The sequence below is a fragment of the Oryctolagus cuniculus genome, chromosome 10, assembly GCF_964237555.1.
Source record: "Oryctolagus cuniculus chromosome 10, mOryCun1.1, whole genome shotgun sequence".
NCBI classification, from domain to species: domain Eukaryota; kingdom Metazoa; phylum Chordata; class Mammalia; order Lagomorpha; family Leporidae; genus Oryctolagus; species Oryctolagus cuniculus.
In genome coordinates this window covers 77121155-77145087 of record NC_091441.1, presented here as the reverse complement: position 1 = coordinate 77145087, position 23933 = coordinate 77121155, and the positions used below count along the sequence as shown (strand labels likewise).

Below are 23933 nucleotides of genomic sequence, written 5' to 3'. Positions count from 1 at the left end.
GTGTTTAATAGACGTTTATGGAGTGAGCGAATCAATCAGTGTGTTTCTGTCACCTGCACAGCCCTGCTTTCTGCCTGCAGGGCCCAAGTCGCAGCCCCGCCCCCACAGGTGGAGAGGTGGGGCTGACACAGGGGTGGTCTTCTGGCCACCAATTCCCTGTTGTTGAGCTTGTCCCCCCCCAGAAGCAGATGAGTGTGGTTATCTGTTGATTTTACGATTTTACGAGCTCTTTGCTTTCAGTGCTTTGTGAAAATGAGCATAATATGGGAAAGCAAAAGTGCTGATAGCTGTGATAAGAGACTAGTCTGAGTCTGATGCACTTAGTCTGATCACGCAGAGCACGGAAATCCGGCAGATCTGTTGCATCCCAAGCAGAGGGAACTCCTGGCTCCTCAGCTGTTGGACCGGCAGAGGAGAGGAAGGAGTAGGTGGAGGAGCTTGCCTGGAGTCCCAGCGCTGGCTCACCGAGGACCCTGTGCAGGCGAGGGCGGGCTTGAAGTCCCTTAGCAACTGGAGGCGGAACCCCGTGCACCCAGTGTCTCATTTGTGGCATTGGCTTTTGTTCTGCCTGCAGTCTAACTCTCAGCTCCGGTGTCACCCCTGCCCTGTGACTTCCCAGCCCTTTCCCTTCACCACAGCCCCAAGAACCTTTTTTTCCTCCCTTTTCTTTTCCTCCTCCCACTCCCTGGAGATGTTTGCACAAGTTCTCATTCTCCCCTGTGTGTTACTCCTCTCCTCTAATTCTTCCTCTGAATAGAAAACTCCTTGGAAACAAGAAGCATTTTGCATCTCCCATCACACACATGCACACACGCACACACACACACACGGATCCCTGTTATTGGCGGGCTCAGTGCCAGGCGGGAGATTAGAGAGGTTAAGGGACCTGGGTTTGAAGTCCAGCCCCACCCTTTGATAAGTCACTTCCTTCAGCTCTGAGACACAGTTTCTGTGGCTGTCAAGTGGGGACTCCACTCAAGGTTTACGTGGGGGTTCTCTGGGGGAATTCTCATGGGAATCGTGAAGTGATCTCATACAAAGGCACTTTGAGAAGTTCATGGCGGGTTAGGAGTTCAGATGCCACGTGAGATGCTCACATCCCACGTTGGAATGCCCGGCTTGAGTCTTAGCTACTTGGCTTCGGATTCTGGTTTCTGACTAATGTGTGCCTTGGGAAGGCAGCAGATAACGGCCTATGTACCTGGGTCCCTGAAACCCACATGGGAGAATCATATGGAGTTCCTGGCTCCTAGCTTTAGCCCGGGTCAGCCCCAGCTATTGTGGGCTTTTGGGGGAGTGAACCAGCAGATGGAAGGTTCCTGTCTGTCTCGCTGCCTTTCAAATAAAATGAAATTGAATGCTTTAAATAAAAAAAAAAAATAAAGTTCGTGGAAAATGGAATTAAAAGATTATTTTGGTACAAAAAACTTTTGAGATCCATGCACATAAGATGTCCCCAAAAAGTTCATGAAAAATGCATTTAATGAAAAAAATGCATCTGGGTCTTTGCAGGCTGTCAGATAGAGGGCACTGGGTCCCTGCGTGCCGTCAGCTGGAGGCCACGTTCAGTTCCTTGCCAGACGGGCCTGCCTGGAGGGTAGCACACTTCATTGCACTTGGCCTTGTTGAAGCCAGGGAAGGGGTGTCTGAGTGCACACAAACCTTGCAGTCTCAAGGAGCGTCCTGTGGGAGGAGCCACTCAGCATCTCTGGGGACTACGTAGGGGTGACACAGCAGGGGGAGGATGGGTGCAACCATGCAGGGGTCATCTGTCTCTGTCTCTGCGTCTCAGATGATGAAAATAAAATATTTCAAAAGGGAAAGTGGAAGAAGTGAAAGGGGAAGAAGAAGCCACTGGTCACAAGCAGTTTCTAAATCCAGCCATTAGGACTCTATAACTCCCTTGGGTGTCACTGCCTTTGGGTCAAGTTCGCCCTCTTTTTGTGAAGGGTGTACCCGATTGCAGCCGAGTAGCTCACCAGCCTGTTTCTCCTCTGTGTAATTTGGGGGTTCTGACTGTCTTCTTTTGTTCTCTTTTCTCTGTGCCTTGGCTGTTCCAGCTGGCAGTGTTTTTGCTGGCATAACAATCTCAAAAGCCCTCCCTTTGGCCCTCAGGCCATTCAGACCTGTTGCTTCTTTTTATAAATAAAGTTTTATTGGAACACAGGCACATGGATTGTTTGTGCATGCATTTTTTTTTTTTTTGACAGGCAGAGTGGACAGTGAGAGAGAGAGACAGAGAGAAAGGTCTTCCTTTTGCTGTTGGTTCACCCTCCAATGGCCGCCGCGGCCGGCGCGCTGTGTCCGGCGCACCGCGCTGATCCGAAGCCAGGAGCCAGGTACGTCTCCTAGTCTCCCATGGGGTGCAGGGCCCAAGTAGTTGGGCCATCCTCCACTGCACTCCCTGGCCACAGCAGAGAGCTGGCCTGGAAGAGGGGTAACCGGGACAGAATCCGGTGCCCCAACCGGGACTAGAACCCAGTGTGCCGGCGCCACAAGGTGGAGGATTAGCCTAGTGAGCCGCGGCGCCGGCCGCATGCATTGTTGATGGCTGCTTTCAGGATGCCATAACAAAGGGGGTGGTTGCAACAGAGGTGGTATGATTTCCATGCTGAAAGTATTCACACCCTGGTCCAGCTTAGCAAAAAAAAAAAAAATTGCTGATGGCTAGCCATGAGTCACAACTCAATGAGTGGAGTTTAAAAAAAGCAATGACAGAGGGCCAGTGCTGTGGTATAGCGGGTAAAGCCACCACTCACAGTGCCGGCATCCCATATGGGCTCCAGTTCGTGTCCCAGCTGCTCCACTTTCAATCCAGCTCTCTGCGGTAGCCTGGGAAAGCAGTGGAAGATGGCCCAAGTCCTTGGGCCCCTGCACCTGCGTGGGAGACCCGGAAGAAGCTCTTGGCTCCTGGCTTCAGATTGGCGCAGCTCTGGCCATTGTGGCAATTGGAGAGTGAACCAGCAGATGGACGACCTCTCTCTCTCTCTCTCTCTCTCTCTCTCTCTGTCTCTCTGTAACTCTGCCTTTCAAATAAATAAATAAATCTAAAAAATAAAAAATGACAGGCTTGGATTGGGGGAAGCATTGGGGCCCACTGAGGCAGGCCACATTTCCGAGGCTGCTGTGGGAAAACTGAGGGGAGATGAGGAATGAAGGAGGAGAGGGCAAGATGTTTCAAAAGTAAACTTGGCTTTTGCAAGTTGCCTTGGAAGCTGGGGCCAGGACAATGAAGCAGCAAGGTTAGGATGAAGGAAAACAGCCAATGAAAAGAAAGGAAGAGAAAGATCCAAGCAGGGCTCCAGGGAGACAGAAAAACCACCCGTAGAGTGCCCCCCTGCGTCCCCGGCCACGCAGGAAGCGCACAGCTTCCTCACCGTCCTCCATCTGAAGGGATTCCCGCTGTGCACGGGTTGCACTGGGCTCGACCCTGGGTGCCAGCGGCAGGTTCCAGAAAAGCCTTCCACACAGGCTTCCCGCACTTCCGAAGAAGTGGGAGCACACCGAGGGTGAGCTTCTGTGTGGCCTCTGGCGCATTCACAAAAAGACAGCTTGATTAGCCTCACTAACGCGATACGATCACTCCGTGAATCCCTGTGCACAAATCAACTTCAGGCGATCGTGCCTGCCACAGGCTGCTGCCCAGAGGGTGCCAGGCTCACCGTGTCCTTGGCCTCAACAAAGCAAGACAAGCGGGGAGCAAAGACACACTCAGGGTCCCCGGTGTTGATAGAAGTCCCGGATTTCCTCTTAGAAAGCAGCTTACTCGGGGAGCTGTAAATAAGAGGAAGCAGACCATCCAGAGAGGCGTGGAGCGAAGTGGGCGTGGGAGTGGCAAGTCAGGTTTGTGGCTACTCCCTCAACACAACCTAAGTGTTTCCATATCAGACTTGAATGCGCTGCATCCTGCCTGGGCCCCCACAGCCTCTCCCCCCAAGCCCGCCTCCCCAGGAACTGGAGAACAGAGCGTGCTCTCGGGGCTGACGGATAGACTGCGGTGTCTCAAGCAGGTGGTGTCTTCTATTGCAGGCAATCAGACCAAATAAAAATCTTTCCAATTAAAAAGCGCCACTGGGCCAAGGGAATAGCAAGTGCCCACTGCGCACAAAACCAAGCAGCCACAACGTGCTGCCGTGGAGGGCAGAGTCGCTGCCTTAGAGCCCCCAGTGTATTCACTGGGATAAAAGTTGCCTGGTAAACTGGGCTGCGGGTTTTTTTTCCCCACACACAGCCATCACACTGCATCTTGGTGTGCTTAGGGTTTCATGCAAGCCCAGAGGAGGAGAGGCAGCTAAAAGTGAGTTTGATTTCCAAAATTATAGAACCCAATTATGATAGGGCTTATTTATGCATACCGAGCCTCAAGTGACCACCAGATAATTGTTTGAAGATTTATTGTATTACTTACTTGAAAGGCAGAAGTGGGAGAGACAGAGAGAGAGAGAGAGAGCGAGAGAGCTCTTCCATCTGCTGGTTCACTCCCCAAATGGCTGCAAAGGTCAGGGCTGGACCTGGCTGAGGCCAAGAGTCTGGAACTCCATACGGGTCTCCCCCCATGGTCTCCTAAGTACTCGGGCATCTTTTGCGGCTTTCTCAGGTGCATTAGCAGGGAGCTGGATCAGAAGTGGAACAGCCACGATTCAAACCTGTGCTCATATAGGATGCTGGTGTTGTCGCTGACAGTGGCTTAACCCACTGTACCACCATGCTGGGTCCCACAGGATATATTTTTAAGACACACACACACACACACACACACACCCTCTGTTCATGCTTTGATAGAAGCCTGCAATGCAAGGTTTGCAATGAAGGGGCCTCATCTGATTTAGGGAAATGAATTCTAAATTTTCACAAAGATGAAAACAATTGCATTTGGAAAAATCCTTCCGATGCCCACAAGAATGATCAGATTTCCTGTCCCGTGGGACGTGGGATCTAATCCTGACTGCGGGGCACTCTCACGTGCTAAGAACCATGGTGGCCCTCGGGACACCCCTGGGCTTGCATTTCTCCTTGCACATGACAGGGAATTCACTTCCGGCAGACTTAACAGTGCTCTTAAGTTCATGGGGCCCTCCCCGCACTGCCAGGCCTCTCCACTGTGGCTTCTGGCATCCTTTCCATAGAAAAAGTTCCCGACCACCAGGTTCCTCGCTGCCCGCTAAGGAAGACCCTCCGTTGTGCAGCTGCTAAGAATACCCCCAGGGCTCCTGCCTCTTTTCCTCCCCAACTCTGTCCTACACACACTCACAGGGCCCTGTGAAGCCTGCTGGGCTCTCAGGCTCTTTCTTATGAGTGTTTCCAAGTGGAAGGCTCATGGCTTCCCAGGGGGAAAACGACCTGAAATTTCAGACCTCCCTCAGCAATTTCCCAGGCTCACCCTGAACCCTGGAGGTCAGAAGCTACAGGTGGAGAGAAGGAGCTCTACCGTGAGAGTCTTGCAGTGAAAAGCACCAGAAACCGCCTCCAGGCTGAGTGAAGAAGGGGAGGACCACTGTGCCTCCTGCAAATGAAAGCCAGTGGAGCTGGTGGTAGTGGCCTTGGGGGTGCGGTGACTCAAATGATAAGGATCCTTCCCACCTCCTCTGTCTCAGCTGGGCTCATTCCGCACACTTCACACTGTCAGTCTCTGTTAGCACTTTTCACAGCAAAAAGACACCCAAGGGTGAAGCCGAGAGAAGGATCAGATGGGCCGTGCTGGGGGCTTCCTAAGCCCCGCCTCTGGGACTGGAGAGCCCCTGTGACCCTGCGCCCATCCCCGTGGCCCAGAAGGGATGAGCAGGGAGCTCGGCAGCCTGCCAGGCACCATATGGAACTCCACGGTGACCAGTAACTTCCCAGGGGAAGTGGGGGTGGAGGGCTGCAGGTGCACCTGGAAAGCCGCAAGGCAGGACACAGTCACCACAGCGTCCCATGAATGAGAGGACGAGACAGGCGGTGTTCACACCTGCCCTCGTCTCTCAGCCAAAGTCGTGATGAAGCGCACCTGACGCGCGCTGTCTGTGCCACTGCCTTGCTCCTGGGACCCATCGTTGCAGCGAGTGGCCCTACTTGGCCTCCCCGGATGGCGACCCGCCATCTGCAGACGGCAGGCAGGAGGCTGTGTTTCTCCAGTTCAGAGTTCAGTTCACTCTGTAAGTCAGAGTGTTCTCCACGTCTTGCAGTGAGCCTGGTTAACTCTGAAAACAAACCAAAAGCCAAAAGCCAAAGGCCAGGGTTACCATTGCCGGTGGCAATGTCCCAGCTGCCTTATCCACCCCACCCCCACTCCCACCTGCTTCCTCCGCGTAGATGGAACAGCCACAGAGCCAGCTGTTTGGGCTGCCAGGCCGGGCCAGTGGTCCTGTTACTTTCTGTCTCGCCCAGCAGCAGCAACGTCTCCTGAGAACTTAAACTTGAGACGCAGAGCCCCAGTCCCCTTCCCAGTCCTGCTGAATCTGACAGAGAGGGTGGGAGCAGCACAGCTTATAGCTGGAACCCCCCCGCCCAGGGGATCCGGAAGCAGATGAGAGTTTGCTGACCCCTGCCTTCCCACCCTGACCTCCCAGCCACACATGCGTATGCTGGCTTCCTCTTTCGGTATCCACGTTTAAACTCCCCGTTGTCTAGATAATGAATTTCACACTCAGCTTAGCCATTTGAAGACTTTACCAAGCCCATCTTCCAAACTTATTGCCTATTAATGTGTTCATTGTTACGAATCTTATTTATTTATTGAGCACTTATAATGAGCCAAGCACCACGAAAGGACCCTAATGCATATTATGAATTAGCCTGCTCTGCTGGCCATAACAAAATGCCACAGACTGGGAGGCTTAACCAGCAGGCATTTATTTTTCTTTCCAGCTCTAGAGGCCGGAAGTTCAGGATCCAGGCGCTGGCTGAGTGGGGTTCCGATGAGGGCTCCTCCTGGCTTACAGGTGGATGTCTTCTGGCTGTGTTCTCACATGGTGGTGCACGCGCAGGCTCTCTGTCTCTGCTCCCCACCCCTTCATATGAAACCGCTAATCCTGTCCAGAGGACCCACCCCTCCCTCATGATGTCATCTAACCCCTGATTAAGCCTCAAGGGCGCGGCCAAGGCTGCAGCACAGGAAACTTTGGGAGGGACACAATTCCGTCTGCAGCATGATGGCGTGCAGACGGTGGGCTGAGTACTGCTGAGCCCACTGATGGTTGAGGAGACGCTGGGAAAGCTGCCCTAGACCAGCGTGAGTAGGCGGGAGCACCCGCGTCCTGCGGTGGCATCCCCCACCATGGCCTGCTCTGGCCTCTGTCCTGGGCCACCCTGCTGAGCGGGCACTCCCCACGCCCTCGCCCCGGGCCCCTTGCTCACGCCGCCTTCCCACCTGGCTTCCCTCCCTGATCCCCTCTGATGGCTTAAATGCACAAGGGCACTGGCGTTGTGGCACACAGGGTTAAGCCCCTGCTTGTGACTCAGGGCTCCAGTTCAAGCCCTGGCTGCTGCTCCACTTCCCATCCAGCTCCTTGCTAATGCACCTGGGAAGGCAGCAGCAGCAGGTAGCCCAAGTGCTTGGGGCCCTGCACCCACATGGGAGACCCAGAAGAAGCTCCTGCCTGCTAGCTTTGGCCTGGCTCAGTCCTGGTTGTTGTAGCCATTATGGGAGTGAACCAGAGGATGGACAATCTCTCTTCCTCTCTGCCTCTCTCTCTCTTGATTTTCAAATAAATAAATAAATAAATCTTTTGTTTAAAAAAAAAAAAAAGGCATGAAATCCCAGAAAGCACACATGTCCATCTGCTGCCCTGGCCGAGTGACGCTGGTCCTCGTTTCTTGTGTGGGGATTTTTTTTTTTCCTTCCTTTCCTCCTGCGTTGTCCTCAGAGCCCCCCCACTCTCCCGGTGTCTGCGCACAGTCAACAGCGCACACCTCCCAGGTGGTCCTCACCGATTTCCCGTGCAGCGGCTTCAGGGACATCCCTGTGGACCGTCATGGTTAACACAGTCTAGCTGTGTTGCTGAGCGGTTTTTGAAACATCCACCACGTTCTAGCTGGTAAGGCTTCCCGACCTCAAAGTAAGAAACTGAAACTCAAGGGCAAAAAGTGTCTTTCGCTGATAGTTCTCTCTCTCTCTCTCTCTCTCTCTCTCTCTCTCTCTCTCTCTCTCATGTTAGTGGTAGCAGCATGAAAGGGATCAAGGAGAGGAAGGGCCTGTTGGAAGACAGGAGGAGTGACAGCCTTGTCAGTGCTGTCACCAGGTGCTGCCCCTACTCCTTCCTGATTCAGGAAGACAGGATGGGCCGGGGATTTGCATTTCTGTGAAGTTTCTACGCAAGACTGATGGCTGTGGGCCCGGGGCCTATGCTTTGGGAATCAGCGATACTGAAAGTCTTCCTCATGATGTCACATAGCGTATGGAACACTGGAGCGCAGTAAGCCACCGCCGCATGAGTTCCACAAGCCCTGACCGTGCCTCGCGCTGTCTGCACAAGGCACTGAGCGAGACACTTAATCTGAGAGGCCTCCTAGGGCCGCCGCTTTGGAACAACAGAAACTCGCTCTCCCGCAGTTCTGGAGGCTACCGTTCCGCGATCACGGGGTGAGCAGGGCGGCTGCCCCACGCCCTCCTTGGAGCTTCTTGTCAGTGCTGGGAGCTCCCTGTCCTGTCCTGTGCCACTCCCATCTCTGCCGCTGTTGCCTGGCGGTGATGCCCCACCTCGTCTTTCTGCTGGGCTTGGCTGTCCGGGTCTCTTCTCCTGTGGGATTCAGTCGCACCCTAATGACCCCATTTGAAGTTGATGACGTTTGTAAAGACGCTGTTCCCTGGTGAGGTCGCAGCCACCGGATTGGGAGTGGGGGTGGGTAGGCCCCAACCCCTTTCCAGGAGGCCACAATTCAACCCCAGAGATGAGTCAGTCATTCTGTGTTTCTGGGTGAAGGATTCTCAAAATTGGTTGAAGAATGGATGCGATTTCTTTGAAAGGCAAAAAGATAGAGACAGAAGGAGAAATCTCCCATCATCTTCTGGTTCAACTCCCCAGACGCCTGCAACAGCTGGGGCTGGGCCAGGCTGAAGCCAGGAGTCAAGAACTCCATCTAGGTCTCCCCTATGGGTGGCAGGGGCCCGAGTACTTGAACTTCACTGCATGAGCTGGAGGCTGGAATGGAGAGCAGGGCCAGGATCCGAACCCACAGGAGATGCGGGCACCTGGATGCTTAGTCGCCACACCAAATACCCACCCTGCATTCGGGACTCATCGTTGACCTTTTAGGAGAGATCCCACATATCTGACAGTTACCCATTCAGAAAGGGCACGCATGCTTGGGGATGCCTCCCCGGGCAAATGGACAGTGTCAGTCTCTGGAGAGGAGGAGGAGAGTGCCACAGCTGGAGGAGAGGGGGTGAGGAGGAGAGCAGCCAGGCAGGACTGGGGTGAGCAAGGCTGGGGTGGGAGGAGGGGGTGGGAAGGGGGCAGAAGGCAGAGGAGCTCTAGGTGGGTGGGTGGGCTGAAGCCCGCCCCAGAAGCCGTGGCCAGGCTAGGGGGGCCTTGGTTGCTAGGACACACGGGGCTGGGTGGGGGAAGGGGGCTGAGGTCAGGGGAAGGTGGGTTAGGGCCCTGCAGGCACCTGTGGGGCAGGCGGCAGCTCCATTGCTCAGGGCAATCCTTTGGGGAAGGCGGCAGGTGTGAGCCCTCCGTAGCAACAATGCAGGCAGCAGCCATGAACGGTGTGTGTGTGTGGGGGGGGGGACATCATGGGATCTGGTGGGGAGGGGTACACTAGGGAAAAATCCAGGTGCTTAGCTCCTGGCAGCAGGTGGAGTGAAGGTGGTGACTTTTGAGCCATGCCTGGGCTGAAGATGTAGGTTTTGGATTTCTCCAAATCCAGGGGATACTGTCATCTCCCCCGCCACCAAGGGGGGGTGGCAGGGAGGTGTTGGGGGCAGACAGAGGTGGGGAGAAGCCGGAATTAAGGGGATCAGAGTGCCTGAACCTGTTTAATGGGGTGTCTTCAGTCACCAGATAATTGCCTCCCAAGGTGAACGCTGGTGCCACAGGGCATTTCCATAAAACGCATCCCCAGATGTCCTGCACGTGTAGGGGCTGAGCAAAAGATACTTCCCGCACGGCTGAGGCCACTTTAATAGAAGGACTTGGAGGGCCGGGGAGGTTGTCACAAAAGGGCCAGTGTCTGCGCAGGGCTCCGGGGCTCCGGCTCTGGGGCTCAGCGCTGACTTGGGTTTCAAGGCCACCACTTGTTCCACCTGGATCCTGGCCGACCTCTTGCTATTTTGAGCCTGCATTTCCCCAGCTGTGAAATGCAAAGTCCACAGACCTGCTGAGAACAGACAAGGAGATGCCGCCTGCAGGGCGCTTAGGATAATGCTGCTCTCTTAAGCTCTATCAGCCATCCTCACATTTAGAGCACTAGGCACCGACTGTGGCCGGTGGGGAAGGTGGGGTGTATCGGTGCTCAGGTGGGACCTTAGGGGGGTCTCTCAAGTCACCGCCACAGTGCTTAAGAGCAGGAACTTTAGAGACAAAGTGCCTGCGTTCACATCCTTGCTACCCCACCTACCAACTCGAACCCTGGGTTGCCTCATCTATGAAATGGGGAGATAAATAGCACCCGCCAAATCTTGTGGGGGCTATTATGCAGGTTAAATGTGCTAACGCATGCAATATACTTAGAATGACCCCTGACTTGAAGTGAGTGCTCAAGAAATGCTTATTGGGCCGATGCCACGGCACACTAGGCTAATCCTCCGCCTGCGGTGCTGGCACCCCGGGTTCTAGTCTTGGTCAGGGTGCCGGATTCTGTCCTGGTTGCTCCTCTTCCAGTCCAGCTTTCTGCTGTGGCCCGGGAGGGCAGTGGAGGATGGCCCAGGTCCTTGGGCCCTGCACCTGCATGGGAGACCAAGAGGAAGCACCTGGCTCCTGGCTTCGGATCCGTGCAGCACCAGCTGCAATGCACCAGCCGCAGCGGCCACTTGGAGGGTGAACCAACGGAAAAAGGAAGACCTTTCTCTCTGTCTCTGTGTCTCTCTGTCTCTCTCTCTCTCTCTGTGTGTGTGTCTCTCTCTCTCACTGTCTGACTCTGCCTGTCAAAAAAGAAATGCTTATTAGGAGCTGGTGTGGCGCAGTGGGTTAAGATACCACCTGCATTGCCCACATCCCATTTGCGCACTGACCTAAGTCCCAGCTGCTCCACTTCCAGTCCAGCTCCCTGCTAGTGTGCCTGGGAAAGCAGCAGCAGCAGATGGCCCAAGTGCTTGGGCCTCTGCACCCACGTGGGAGACCAGAATGGAGTTCCAGGTTCCTGGCTTCAGCCTGGCCCCATTGCTGGTCCCCCACAGCTGAAAGCAGCTCAAGAATTCAGCAGCACCAGAGGCACACGCTGCTGGGTAGAAGGGCGCCTCCTGCTGGTTGCTTCTCTCGTGTGCATTTCTCACCCTCTTATCTGCCCCTGGAAGCAGCACAGTGCCCACTGGCCACAGGGGCTGTTCTCCCAGGGCTCAGCTCTGCCCGCCCCATGCCTCCTGCTGTGGACACCCCAGCACCCTCCATGGACAAAGCTCACCTGGCTTTGCTGGAAGAAAGGAAGGGATTTTTTGCTGAATGGCCTGAGCTGCTTCCCACCCTAAATCAGTAGAGAAACCACCTGAACCCCAGGCGCATCACACGCAGCTCCCGGCTGCTTACTGAGTTGACAGAATGTCCGCGTTTCCCATCTGCACCTGGAGTCACGAAGCAGTCCCATCTGGCTGCGGAGTGAGCGCATGTGCACCGTGACAAGTGGGGGGAGCGAGCCCTACTGCCTGGCTGGGCCTAGTGGGCAAGGTGGGGACCAGCACTCACCGCTTGCATTCTGTTCTAGCACTTGATGTTGATCTGGTCTCTCACACTTACTCTCTCCCTTCTTCCCCGCCCTGCAAACTGCACTTGTCCAGGACTTCGGGAAGACCTGGCTGGGCTCTTGGTTTGCTTAACAGGAACAGAAAAGCAATGATTTGGGTACAGCCCCTTGTGTGACTGGTCAGATGTATTTCGGTAACTACACGAAGGATGCTACTCCCATGTGGGAGACCTGGATGGAGCTCGTGGCTCCTGGCTCAGCCCTGGCTGTTGCAGCCATCTAAGGAATGAACCAGTGAATGGAAGTTCTCTCTCTCTCTCTCTCTCTCTCTCTCTCTCTCTCTTTCTCTGTCTGTCTCTCCCTCCCTGCTCTGTAACTCTTTCAAATAAATAGATCTTTTTAAAAAAAAAATACTGATGTCTGGGTCACACCCAAGAGATCCTGATGTAATTGCTTAAGGTGCTGCCTGGGCATCTAGATTTTTAAAGATTGTTTATTATTTTCATCCACCTGGGAGGCATGGTGAGCAAGATCTCCATCTGCTGGTTTTGAACAGGTCCCAGGTGATTCCGTGGGCTGCCTCGGCCACAGCACCGCACTGGAAATGACCTAGTTAATGCCTTATAGAATCACCCTCCCTCCAGAGAACAGAGCCCTGGCTTTATAGCAATCTCTGCAGGGAGCTCATTGGTTCGTGGCCAAACCTTCAGAGAGTTCATACTGATTTTGCGCCTCCTGCCTAGACATGGGAAACGTGTCTGGGCACTGATCAGCCAGAGGAGGGGTGGGGGTGGGGGGGTTAAGGCTGCAGACCAGGGCTCCCTGCACCTGGGTTTGAATCCCAAGCCTGCTGCTCACTAGGTGCGTGTGACTTGTGCCAGTCACTCAAACTACCTTGGCTTTGGTTCCCTCGTCTGTAAGGTGGGCGTGAGGATGGGACCTCGCCCCCAGAGTTGTATGAGGACTGGGCTACTTCCCAGCGCTGTGTGAGCAGTTCTAAGCGTCAGCTGTTGTGGCTCCCTCACCATGTCTCATTTCCCACCAAGCTTGTTCCTTAAGCCCACCATACTCCTGCTAGCCCCAGGGCCTCTGTACATGCTTTCAATTGTGTTCCTGGCCTTCCTTGGATCGGCTCTAAGTTCCTCTGTAGTCTTTTATCTCTAATTCTCATCCCGTGCTGATTAGCACTCATGTGGATCAGTGTTTATTCATTCAACAAACATTGTTTGAGCACCTCTCGTATACCATGAGCTATCCTCTGCTCTGGGAATATGGCCAAGAACAAAAGAGACTTTTGAAAAAAAGGAAAAATCTTTATCGTCATAGTTTCTTATTTTTTTTAAGATTTTATTTATTTATTTGAGAGGTAGAGTTACAGACAGAGAGGGAGAGACAGAGAGAAAGGTCCTCTCTCTGCTCGTTCACTCCCCAAATGGCCACAACAGCCAGAGCTGAGCGGATCCAAAGCCAGGAGCCAGGAGATTCCTGGAGGTCTCCCACATGGGTGCAGGGGCCCAAGCACTTGGGCCATTTTCTACTGCTTTCTTAGGCCATAACAGAGAGCTGGACTGAAAGAGGAGCAGCCAGGGCCGGCGCCACGGCTCACTAGGCTAATCCTCTGCCTTGCGGCGCCGGCACACCGGGTTCTAGTCCCGGTCACGGCGCTGGATTCTGTCCCGGTTGCCCCTCTTCCAGGCCAGCTCTCTGCTATGGCCAGGGAGTACAGTGGAGGATGACCCAAGTGCTTGGGCCCTGCACCCCATGGGAGACCAGGAGAAGTACCTGGCTCCTGCCATCAGATCAGCATGTTGCGCCGGCCGCAGCGCGCTGGCCGCGGCGGCCATTAGAGGGTGAACCAACAGTAAAGGAAGACCTTTCTCTCTGTCTCTCTCTCACACTGTCCACTCTGCCTGTCAAAAAAAAAGGGGGGGAGGGCAGCAGGACTAGAACCAGTGCCCATAGGGGATGCTGGTGCCACAGGTGGAGGATTAACCTACTGTGCCCCAGCGCTGGCCCCTATCCTCATAGTTTCCATCTTGGGGCCCACCAACCATAGACAGGGAAATACGTGAGAGAGAAAAAAATAGAGCTGGGAAGTGAGCCAAGTGGGGGCCGAGGCCGTCCACGAGGCCGCCTGTGGTGGGTGATGACTCAGAAAAGCCCCGGAAGAAGCCAGAGGGAGCCACGCAGACCCCAGAGGGCAAAGCATCCCAAGCAGAGGGGTAGCAGCAAGTGCAAACGTTGCATTTTGTGTGGCCATTGGGTTCATCTCTAGCTTACCGCTGTAGACTACCAACTCCACAGCAAGGGGCAGGCAGCACGGCTGTTTTGCTGGCAACACCTGGCTCCTTGGCATGCAATAGGTGCTCAATGTATGCTGTGTGAGAGCACTCATTCTGGAATTCCAGAGTGTGCGGGCCTGCGCGTGAGTGTGTGTGTGTGTGTGTGTGGACAGGGTGGGGAAGCTGTGTGGATTCACTGAAGAGTCGGTCACCACTCTCAGCCTCTTGCCTGTTGAAAAGAATTGTCAGAAGGACCTCTCGAACGGAGTGCTCCTCTCTTTCCACATCACCTTTAAACAAGCTCCCGTCTCCCCAGCCAGGGGGATGCTACACGGAGAGGCTTAGCCTCGCGGAGCAGGGATGCAGGTGGGGAAAAGAGCTGACGCTCGGATTTTAACTCCCAAAATAGGCACTTGAAGCCCATTTCCAAGAATTCAATAGTCATGAAAGGCACCACTTCTGGTGTATAGAACCGCTGTTTGTGAAAGGGGGAAAAAGATGTAACGGCTTCGTAGAAATGGTGTTTTCTTCTCTTCCTCCAAATCCAAAGGCAAAGCCACAAGGAGGAGGGCGTATATTTATCAACAAGAAACGGGTTCCAACGCCAGTCGGTGCTTCAGGAACCCAGATGGGCTGAGAGGACGAGAGGTGGAGGAGACGACGCAGAGGGTGGCGCCAGGGGGAGGGGCTCGAAGGGTCGGCGGATACAGGCCTGTGACAGTGGGAGGGGGCTGGGCGCAGGGCCAGAGGGTGCCCGCTGCATGCCGTCCAGCATTCCTCAGTGAGGAAGCAGGCTGTTAGCGGAGGTGCGGGCGGCTGGGAACCAGCAAGGGAAATGCGCATCTCCTTCCCCCACCACCACCTGAAGGAAAGGAGATGGGGGGTAGGCGCCGTGTTTTTGGGTGGCAAGGAGGGCTGGCCCCCTAGAAGCGCTGCGTGAAGCCAGAGCTAGTGCCTGAAGCAGCTCTACCCTCATCTCCTCCCCCTCCCCAGCTCCTGGACCCCTGACTGGCGCCTTCCTTGCTGGGGTAGCAAGTGCTTTGTGCTGTCCTGGGCCACGCCCCCTGCACCTGGACTAGTCAGCAGCAGCTGCAGCCAAACTCCTTAAAGCTCTCACTTGGAGTAGCCCCCTCTAGTGCACCCACTCTGTGCTTGGAGTCTTCCTTGAAGATGGGGAACCCTCTGGGCCAGTGTACCTATGAAGCCCTGAAATTGAGGGACAGCTCTTGGGGACTCTGCGTCCTCTCTCCTGTGGTCATGGCAGAATCTCAGACCACACGCGGCACTGAAACTGCCTCTCCCTCCCTGTCCCTGTTCCTACTCCTCACTCTGAGCCCTGGCACCAGCTCTGCCACAGGTGCCACTCTGCCAGCAGACTCTGGAATGGAATTTGGGGTCAAGGTGTTGTTAGGGAATCAACAGCTGTGAAAGGAAAACGAGAGGGAGTAGATTTGGGCTGGGGGAGAAGCTGGAACCCAACGGGGATGGAAGAGCAGCCAAGGGGCTGGTGCTGTGGCACAGCGGGTAAAGCTGCTGTCTGCAGAGCTGGCATCCCACTTGGGCTCTGGTTCAAGTCCTGGCTGCTCTGCTTCCAATCCAGCTCCCTGCTAATGAACCTGGGAAAGCAGCAGAGGATGGCCCAAGTGCCTGGGCTCCTGCACCCCATGTAGGAGAGCTCCTGGTTCCTGGCTTCAGTCTGGTCCAGCCCTGGCCATTTGGAGAGTGAACTGGATGGAAGATTTCTCTCTCTCTCTCTCTCTCTCTCTCTCTCTCTCTTCCCTTTCAGTAACTCTGCCTTTCAGATAATTAAAAAAATCTTAAAAAAAAAAAAAAAAGCAGCCAAGCCTGGTGGGCAGCCTGGTGGGCAGCCTGGTGCAGTCCCTAGTGTGCCCCCCGAGCCAAATGCCAGGCCTCCGCATCCCCACTGCAGACAGGGACCTGTGCAGTCTGGGAGGGCATGTTATCAGGGTACAGTGCTCTCTGCCATGGAGACGGATCCCTAGGCCACCAGCCCTTCCTGGAAGGGGGGGGGGGTCTGTGTGAGGGTCGCCACAGTCACACCAGCCTTCCTGGGAAACAGGCCGCCTTCATCCTTGCCTGAAGCTGATGGCTAGGTGAAGGACTGCGGGGATCAGTTTCCCAGGGCACTGGGCAGGGGACAAAGGCCGAGGACAACCTTAGGGTGTGGCTGGCTTCCACAGCGTGTCCAACAGCACAGCCCAGAACCAGCGCAGGGTGGCTCTGGAGGTGCCCCTTGTGCATGCCTGTCCTTGGCAGTGACCGAGTCCTCCCACTTGAACACTGCCCACCTGTGCCCTGAGGCGTACCTGTGTGGACAGCCGCTCCTCACCCCTGCAGCACTCGGGAGCTCAGAGGGGCCTGCCCAGGGTCCTCTGCCTTTACTCAGGAGGGCCACCACGTGTGTTCTGTGTGCCTTCGCTGCCACCTGAACCGCAGGGTGTGACTTACTTTAGCAAACAGAAGCCCTGGGTAGGTGGCTGCTGTGGCGTCCAGCTTTGCTCTCTGCTGCCTCCCAGGGAGGGGGTGCATTAGCAGGAAGCTGCAGTCTGGTGCTGGGCCAGCTCTCAAACTCAGGTGAAACCAAGCCCCTATAATGGCAAAGCAGGAACCAGGCTCTTGTCTGTCCCCCTTGGCCCAAGGTGCCCTTGCCCTGCCTTTATCAAAGGAATTCACTGACTGACACTCTCGCTAGTCAGTGACACAGCTGGCCCTACAAAGTTCTAATCACCAGAGTCAGGGAGTCTTATCTCCCCTAGATAAGAGCCTTGATGGCCGGTATCCAGGTCCGGGCAGAATGTAGCTGCCACCTTCATGTAACCCCCAGACCACCTGGAGCCCACCTGGACACTATAAATTCCCTTCAGAGCACGGCATCACTGACCAATCAAAGCAAGGTCACAGGCACCACTGACCAACCAGGAACCTGGACACAAGCTGAGTACACCTCTCAGCCCCAACTTCAGTCTATAAGAACCTTCACCCCTAACTCCTCGGGAGTCCAGGAATTAAGTGACAGCTGTCTGGCTCCTTGCTCTGTGCTTCGCAAAAAACACCTACTTTCTTCCGCCACCCCGATGTCGGTGATCGGCTTTCTGCACGTCGGGAGGGTGGGCCCAGTTTGGGGGTTCTACAGCAATACCTCCAACCAGTTTTGGGTGTTCAGCACAAGCACAGGGATATGGGTCTCCCAAGTGGCAGCTTCACCAAGGCCCAAGGCACACCTCTCCAGCTTTCTCTTACCAGGATACCTGCCAGCTGCTAGGTTCTGTCCCTACATTGACCTCATTTAACAGATGAGTTAACTGTGACTCAGGGAGGTCGAGCAACTTGCCCAAAGTCACGCAGCCCAAACCTGGCAGAGCCAGGACTTCGAGACAGCTCAGCTGCCGGCAAACTCCAGGCAGAGGGCCCTGTGTATGAGGCCCTGTCCCAGGAAGTAGGCCCCTGACACCCTGGAGGCCGGCAGTGGGCTGGCCTGGGGCGTGTCCCATAGGGACGCCCAGCCTGGCTTCCCCCTGCTTCCTGGCTTCAATCATGCGGGCGCGCCCGGCCTCTTCATCCCCGCCCTCCTCCTCTAACTCCCGGCGCATCTTTCATGATGAGCCATTGTAGAGGGGATGATTTACTGCCTTGTGCTCATCTGCCTAGGGTTTAAAAAACGGAGGAGAATTAAATTGGATGGAGCACTCCAGGAGCCTGTCTCCAGCTTCAGCCTCTCTCTACCCCGCCACGCAACACGCCGTGCGCTAATGGCTTCCTAATGGGCAGCTTAATCCGCCATTAGCCCCACTCGCCCTGGGGGCCCCATGCTGGCCACCCCTCCCTGACCCTCCACACCCAGAGGCCCCCTGGTCTGCCTGCTGAGTCCAAGGTGCCCCCTCCTGGCATTTTTCCCAGGGAGGCCAGAGGTCACAGAGCTGAGGGACCCCCTCCCCAGGGCAGCCCCTGCTAAGCTCCCCTGGCTGTTGATCTGCGGGGCTCGGGTATGGGGTCTTCCCTGTCTTTGATACAAGCCAGAAATGTAGAATTGAATGTACAATCATCCCCTTTGAAAAATGTCAGCATTTACTTAACATTTTTTTTTAAACACCGGGCAGGCCAAATAAAACATGTCAGCTGGCAGCTTTGGTCGCTGCCGACAAGCCCTGCTCAGAGACCAGAGACTCCCCGCAGTGCTGCTCCTGGCCCCAGAGACCCCCTCTGCGTCCACTCAGCACGGGTAGGAAAATACTGACTGGGCTCCCACACGGGCACGGCGCAATCAGCAACCACTGCACGTTCCTCCCCGCTCCCCTCCTGGAGGAGCCGAAACAAACAGGGCAAGCCTGCCCTGCTTTGATTCCGAGCAGACTAGCAGGGTCAGCCCCTATTCCCAGGCCCTTGGGGGTCCAAGTTCAAAGGGACAAACACGTGCCCTTGCTCCAGCTCTATGGGTCCCAGCACCAAACCACAGCCCCCACCAGCCCTGGTGCTGCCCCTGCAGTTACTGTAGCAAGGCGAACCCTGTGCAGAGGCAAAGCCGGGGACTGGGAGCCTGTGGCCGTGGGCAGGCGAAGGCGTGTGTCGTCATGGTGACCCAGGACTTCCAGAACCATCTAGCCTCAATGGGCCTCCTCTCTGGGGTTCCAGGGCTTTCTTTCAGTCTCTCCTGCAAGTCCTCTCTACATGATGGCAATGTTTTCTCTCAAGGTCCCGCAAAGGCGCCACACTTGGGAGGCAGCGTAGAGTGGCACAGCTCTGCCACCACTTGGCATCACCCCTGCAGCCTCAGCGCCCTTGTGGGTGAAGCAGAGAGAATCGTGTGACCATGTCGAAGGTGAGGATTCAAGGAGTCAGCACGGGGCCGCTGCGTGGGGGCGCAGTGGGTTAAGCTGCCACTTGAGACTCCAGCGTCCCATATGGCAATGCCTGCCGGAGTCCTGGGACTTTCGCTTCTGATCTAACCTCCCGCTAATGTGCATTTGCGAGGCAGCAGATGGCAGCCCAAGTCGAACTCCTGGCTTCAGCTTGGACAAGCCTTGACTCTTGCAGGCATCTGGGGAGTAAACTGAGGTGGGAGATCTCTGTTTCTCTCTCTCTCCCCCTCTCTCTCCTCAGCCATTCAACTAGATGAAAATAAATAGAACTTTAATGAGTTTACACATGTAGCACACCTCCCTCAGTAGCTAGCAGATCCTACACACATGTGAGCATTAGGGATAATCTATGTTTTTTTTTTTTTTTTGCAGAGTCTGCTCTCCGAGAGATGAATGGTCATCAATCCAATGGCACTCCCGTTAACTCTGCAGAGTACCAGGCTCCTCCTACGTGTTTATAACTCCTCCTCCCTCTACTGACTGTATCTTGTTCCCTCCATCTCTTCTATTGAAATTCCACCCACTAATAATAATAATAATAATAATAATAATAATAATAAAAATCCGGATCAAAGGAAACTTCCTCCTCCACACCACACAGAATTCCCTCCACCCTCTGTGCTCACTTTATTGGCACATACAGTAGAGCACTTATCACAGTTTCCCCTAGGCTATAGCTGTGTGTGGCCGTGTCTTAAGTCCCTGGAGACAGTGACTTCCATCTTATTCTATAGAGCCACCCAAGCACCGAGTCTTCAACACAACAGGTGTTCAGTCGATATTTGCTAAATATATGTTAAGTGAAGAAATGAATTAGATTCCCTGAGATAACCATGGGGACTTGGCCAGATTAAGTCTGAGGTCCGAGAGCCAAGAGCTCTCCAAGTGGATTTGGACTCAGCCAAGGAGATCGCAGGTGCTATCAATAATGCTAATGAGCAATAATAACATTGATTGAGTGCCTACTGTATGCCCCGTGCTGTTCTAAACTATCTACAGAGTATGCTCTGGGATCTTCACAACTGGCCCACGACATTAGTTCTGCCTGCATCTCTAGGTTCCAGCCAAGCCCTGGGAGGACTTGGGGCTTCCGTCCAAGATCGAAGCTGGCCGGTGACGGGGGAGGGCAGCTGCATCAGGCGAGCTGGCTCCCACAGCAGCAGGCCCAGAAGCAAGAATGTGAGTGCAGCCATTTGGGAAGTGGTCCCAGGGAGCACTGGAAGGGGGTGAGGAAGGGAAACGGGAGGGAAGGATGCTAGCAGGGTGTGTTGGTGAGAGCGTCATCTCCGTGCACAGCTGAGGCTCAGGCCCTCTGGGCACCGTGGGGAGCCCACAAGGAGCAGGCTTTGGAAGGCGCGACAGCCAGGGGCACTTCCAGCCTAGCCGGGGTGCGGGCTGCACGCACTCCTGTGGCCAGAAGGCCCCGGGGGGACAGCCGAGACCCAGCGAAGCTGGAGCTGCACAGGGCTGTGTGCACGTGTGGGTGGCGGGGTAGCGTGGGGGCAGCGCTGAGTTCTCCACCCGCGCAGGCTGATTCCTGAGCCCTCTCCTCGCACGCCTGCTCACACAGAGCCCCAGAGAGCCCACACTTGCTGATGCTCTCGCGTGGGAGGCAGTCACCTCCTCTGCGGGCATTTTAGCCAATTTTTATTATTCCTCGGTTTCCTACTTTATACTTCTTAAAACACATGCATACAGTGCAAAAATCCTCAGGAGGAACGACGTCCTTTGTACAGCAAGGAAGCAAAGCCTGGAAGAAGTTAAAAGAAACTTGCTGAGGGCCCCTGGACGGTGCATGACAGAGCAGGAGCCGGAGCCAGGTCATAGACTCCATTGGGTTAGAAATGAGTTTTGCTCTATTTTTACCTGTCTCTTTATTTAGTGGCTGAGAGTGTTGGCCTGTTGACCAGCCTGATGAACAGAAACGAGGTTCGCATTGGGGAAACGAAAGGAACACAAGAGGAGGGAACTGGCTTGGGACTTCTAGAGGCGAGCCACACTGACACGCGAGCGGGGTTACTTCTACGCTGCCAGGTTAGCCCACGGGGATAGGGGAAGAGGGAGCCGTCCACCAGGAAGCCCCAGGCCCATTGCACTTCCCCCTCTGCCTTCCCAGGCAGCCTCACGGCAGGCACTGTGCACCAGACATAAAGAACACAGGGCCTGGATCCAAACTCTGGTTGGGTTGGCTGTGAGGACGGTGGGCAAGCTATTCAAGCACTTTGAGCTTTGGATCTCTCGCTCATAAAACAGGTAGAAAAAAACGGGATGTACCTCCGAGGGTTTCGATGGGCATCAAATGAAATACATGCAAGCAGCAGCTGGCACAGTGCCCAGCCACAAACCCACCAGTGTGGCTGAGCGACAACTCCCGGGTTCTTTGGTGGCCCCAACAGGGCAGATACAGAAGAAGTTTGAGGTGCAGAGGGTTAGCCACTCGGCACGAAGCCTTTCAAAGAAAGGAACTCTACCGCACACAAGATTTCCCAATTGTTCACCTGCCAGCAAGCAAGGGCAAAGGCTGCCCATGTGACCTATCGTGCTGCAACCACTCCGTGGCATGAAAAGCTTCCTTTGTGGGGTGTTAAGTGATTTTGCCTGTGATTTTTTTAGGGTAAAGTCTACAGACATCCTTGGATTCTCTTATCCTGTTCCTGAAAACACATGGTATCGGGGCCCGTGCTGTGGCGTGGCAGGTAAAGCCACTGCCTGCAGTGCTGGCATCCCATATGGGCGCTGGTTTGAGTCCCGGCTGCTCCACTTCTGATCCAGCTCTCTGCTATGGCCTGGGGAAGCAGCAGAAGATGGCCCAACTCCTTTGGGCCCCTGCACCCGCATGGGAGACCCAGAAGAAGCTCCTGGCTCCTGGCTTTGGATCAGCACAGCTCCGGCCGTTGCAGCCAATTGGGGAGTGAACCAGCGGATGGAAGACCTCTCTCTCTCTCTCTCTCTCTCTCTCTCTGCCTCTCCTCTCTCTGTGTAGTTCTGACTTCCAAATAAATAAATAAATATTTTAAAAAAAGAAAGAAAGAAAGAAACATGTGGTATGCCTTTCAAAGATTTAAGCCAATGCCTAGCTTGTGAAAATCTTCACTTCCACCAAGGGGGACTCATTTCCAACATTCATCAAGCAGTCAACAGGCCAATATTTAAACACACACACACACACACACACACAGAGAGAGAGAGAGAGAGAGAGAGAGAGAGAGAGAGAGATCGTGCCTCTGACGTTACGGAGGCTAATTAGCAAAACGAGGGGTTGCTCCAGGTGTGGAGACGAGAGGGCTTGCAGCAAGAAGCAGGAACGGACTCCCGGCTTCCCTTCGGGATTGCGCTGCTCAGCATTGCTGGTTCTATTAGATTCAGGAAACTCCTAAAATCACACCAGCTATGCTGAAGGATTTCAGAGACACTCGGAGCCATCATCAACCATAAGATGCCCAGTACTCAGTACCTGATCCGAACATGGGGATGGGGCCGGCCCAGTTGCCATCTCCCCTGGTGCAGCCCCAGCTCTCCCCCTATTTTCTCGAGGCCAAGGCTAGAGTGGTGCAAAACCGTGGTTGTCTAAACTCCTGCCAGCTAGCACTTTCCGCAGTAAAGGGGCTCGGTGTTTGTAAGCAGTGTGAAGGCTCTGAGGAACCCCCTACGGGGGGGAGGGGAGGCACTGCAGGCCCCAACTAATACAAACAGCTGGCAGCAGGCAGTGCCCCGTGGCGTTTTCTGGGCATGCCCTCAGGGGGAGCTGCGCCCAGTGACTGATCGCCATGCAGTGCAAAGTCCTGCCCCGTCAGCCTCTACTCAGATAACGCTGAATGGGCTCAATTCCCGGCTCGGTTGGCTGAGCCCTTCTTGTGACTGCGTGGTGGCTCGACTTCTCCCTCTGCCTAGGTGGCTTCCTTCGCCTCCCCTTCCACAGAGGTCGGCCCCCAGAGAACTCCGCAATAAACTTCCCGCTGGCTCCTCTCCATCGCAGAGACGGCTTCCCCGGGGAACCCAACCTGCAGAGAAGGAAGGGAGGGAGGAAGGAAGGAAGGGAAAAGCTGATCTTGCCTTCCGCCCTCTTAGGATCCCTGGCTCGGTCTGAAAAGTAAATTGACAAAGACAGATTACCAGGAGAAAAGCATACACATTTATTTAATATGAGTTTTACATGACCCAGGAGCCTCGATAAGGAAACAGAGATCGGAACAAATAGTTAAACCCCAGTGCTTTCATCCTGGGTTTGGTGAGGAGTGGAAAGGGCCAAGCGGCGGCTCATCAGCTGGGGAAACTCGGCAAGGCTTGCTCGTTCAGATCCCTCTTGGGGTCCCTGTGTCTTTGAAGACAAGAATGTACCTTCCTCGCAGCACCAGGGTAGGGCAGCTCTCCCAGAGGGGCCTGGGGAAGACCAGGGTCCCTTCATGCACCTGCCATTTCTCAAGCTCCTTCAGCTCAAATATTCAACGTACCAAGGTATCAGCTTTTGGGGCAGCGTGTTCTGAGCTCCATCGAGCCGCAGCACGATTTGTGTGACTCAGAATATAGTCTGGAGGCTCCCAGAGGGTCTGGGATTTGGATGGTCTCAGTGGCAGGGCCAGGCCCAGGCCCTCTAGAACCAGGCCCCCAAGGCCAGCATGTGGAGGCAGGGATTCTGCGTTCCCAAACATCTTCCGGTTAATAGCTGGGGGTGGTGGTGGTGGTGTGTGTGTCAGATGCAAACCTCCATTTCTGAAAGCCACTGATGGAGGCTGTGGTCTAATCACCTGGGTGGGGTGGGGCAGGGGAGAAGCTAAGCAAAGTTGGAGCTGCCTGGGAGTGCAGTTACTGACAGGGCCATCCTCAGTACGAGAATACCCAGAGAGCTTCTGGGAAAAAGAAAGTAAGCAGTAAGTTTATTCTGCTGCAAAAAAATCAAAATTCATGCAGTTTTTTTATAAGTTGCATTTTCATGAACTTTTTGAAGACCCTATGCAAT

At 54.7% G+C, this 23933-nt stretch overlaps 1 long non-coding RNA gene across 5 annotated transcripts in view; it reads left to right on the top strand.

Moving 5' to 3' along the window:
- Positions 1-21958, top strand: part of LOC103349254 (uncharacterized) — a 29182-nt gene extending 7224 nt beyond the window's left edge. The window contains exons 1-5 of one of the 5 annotated variants that reach the window (XR_007921543.2): positions 8397-8560; positions 18218-18339; positions 18810-18936; positions 19349-20155; positions 20859-21571. This is a non-coding gene — a long non-coding RNA (uncharacterized lncRNA). The other 4 variants (XR_517482.3, XR_007921542.2, XR_007921545.2 and 1 more) reach the window with 4 other exon arrangements.
- The last annotated feature ends 1975 nt before the right edge of the window (positions 21959-23933 follow it).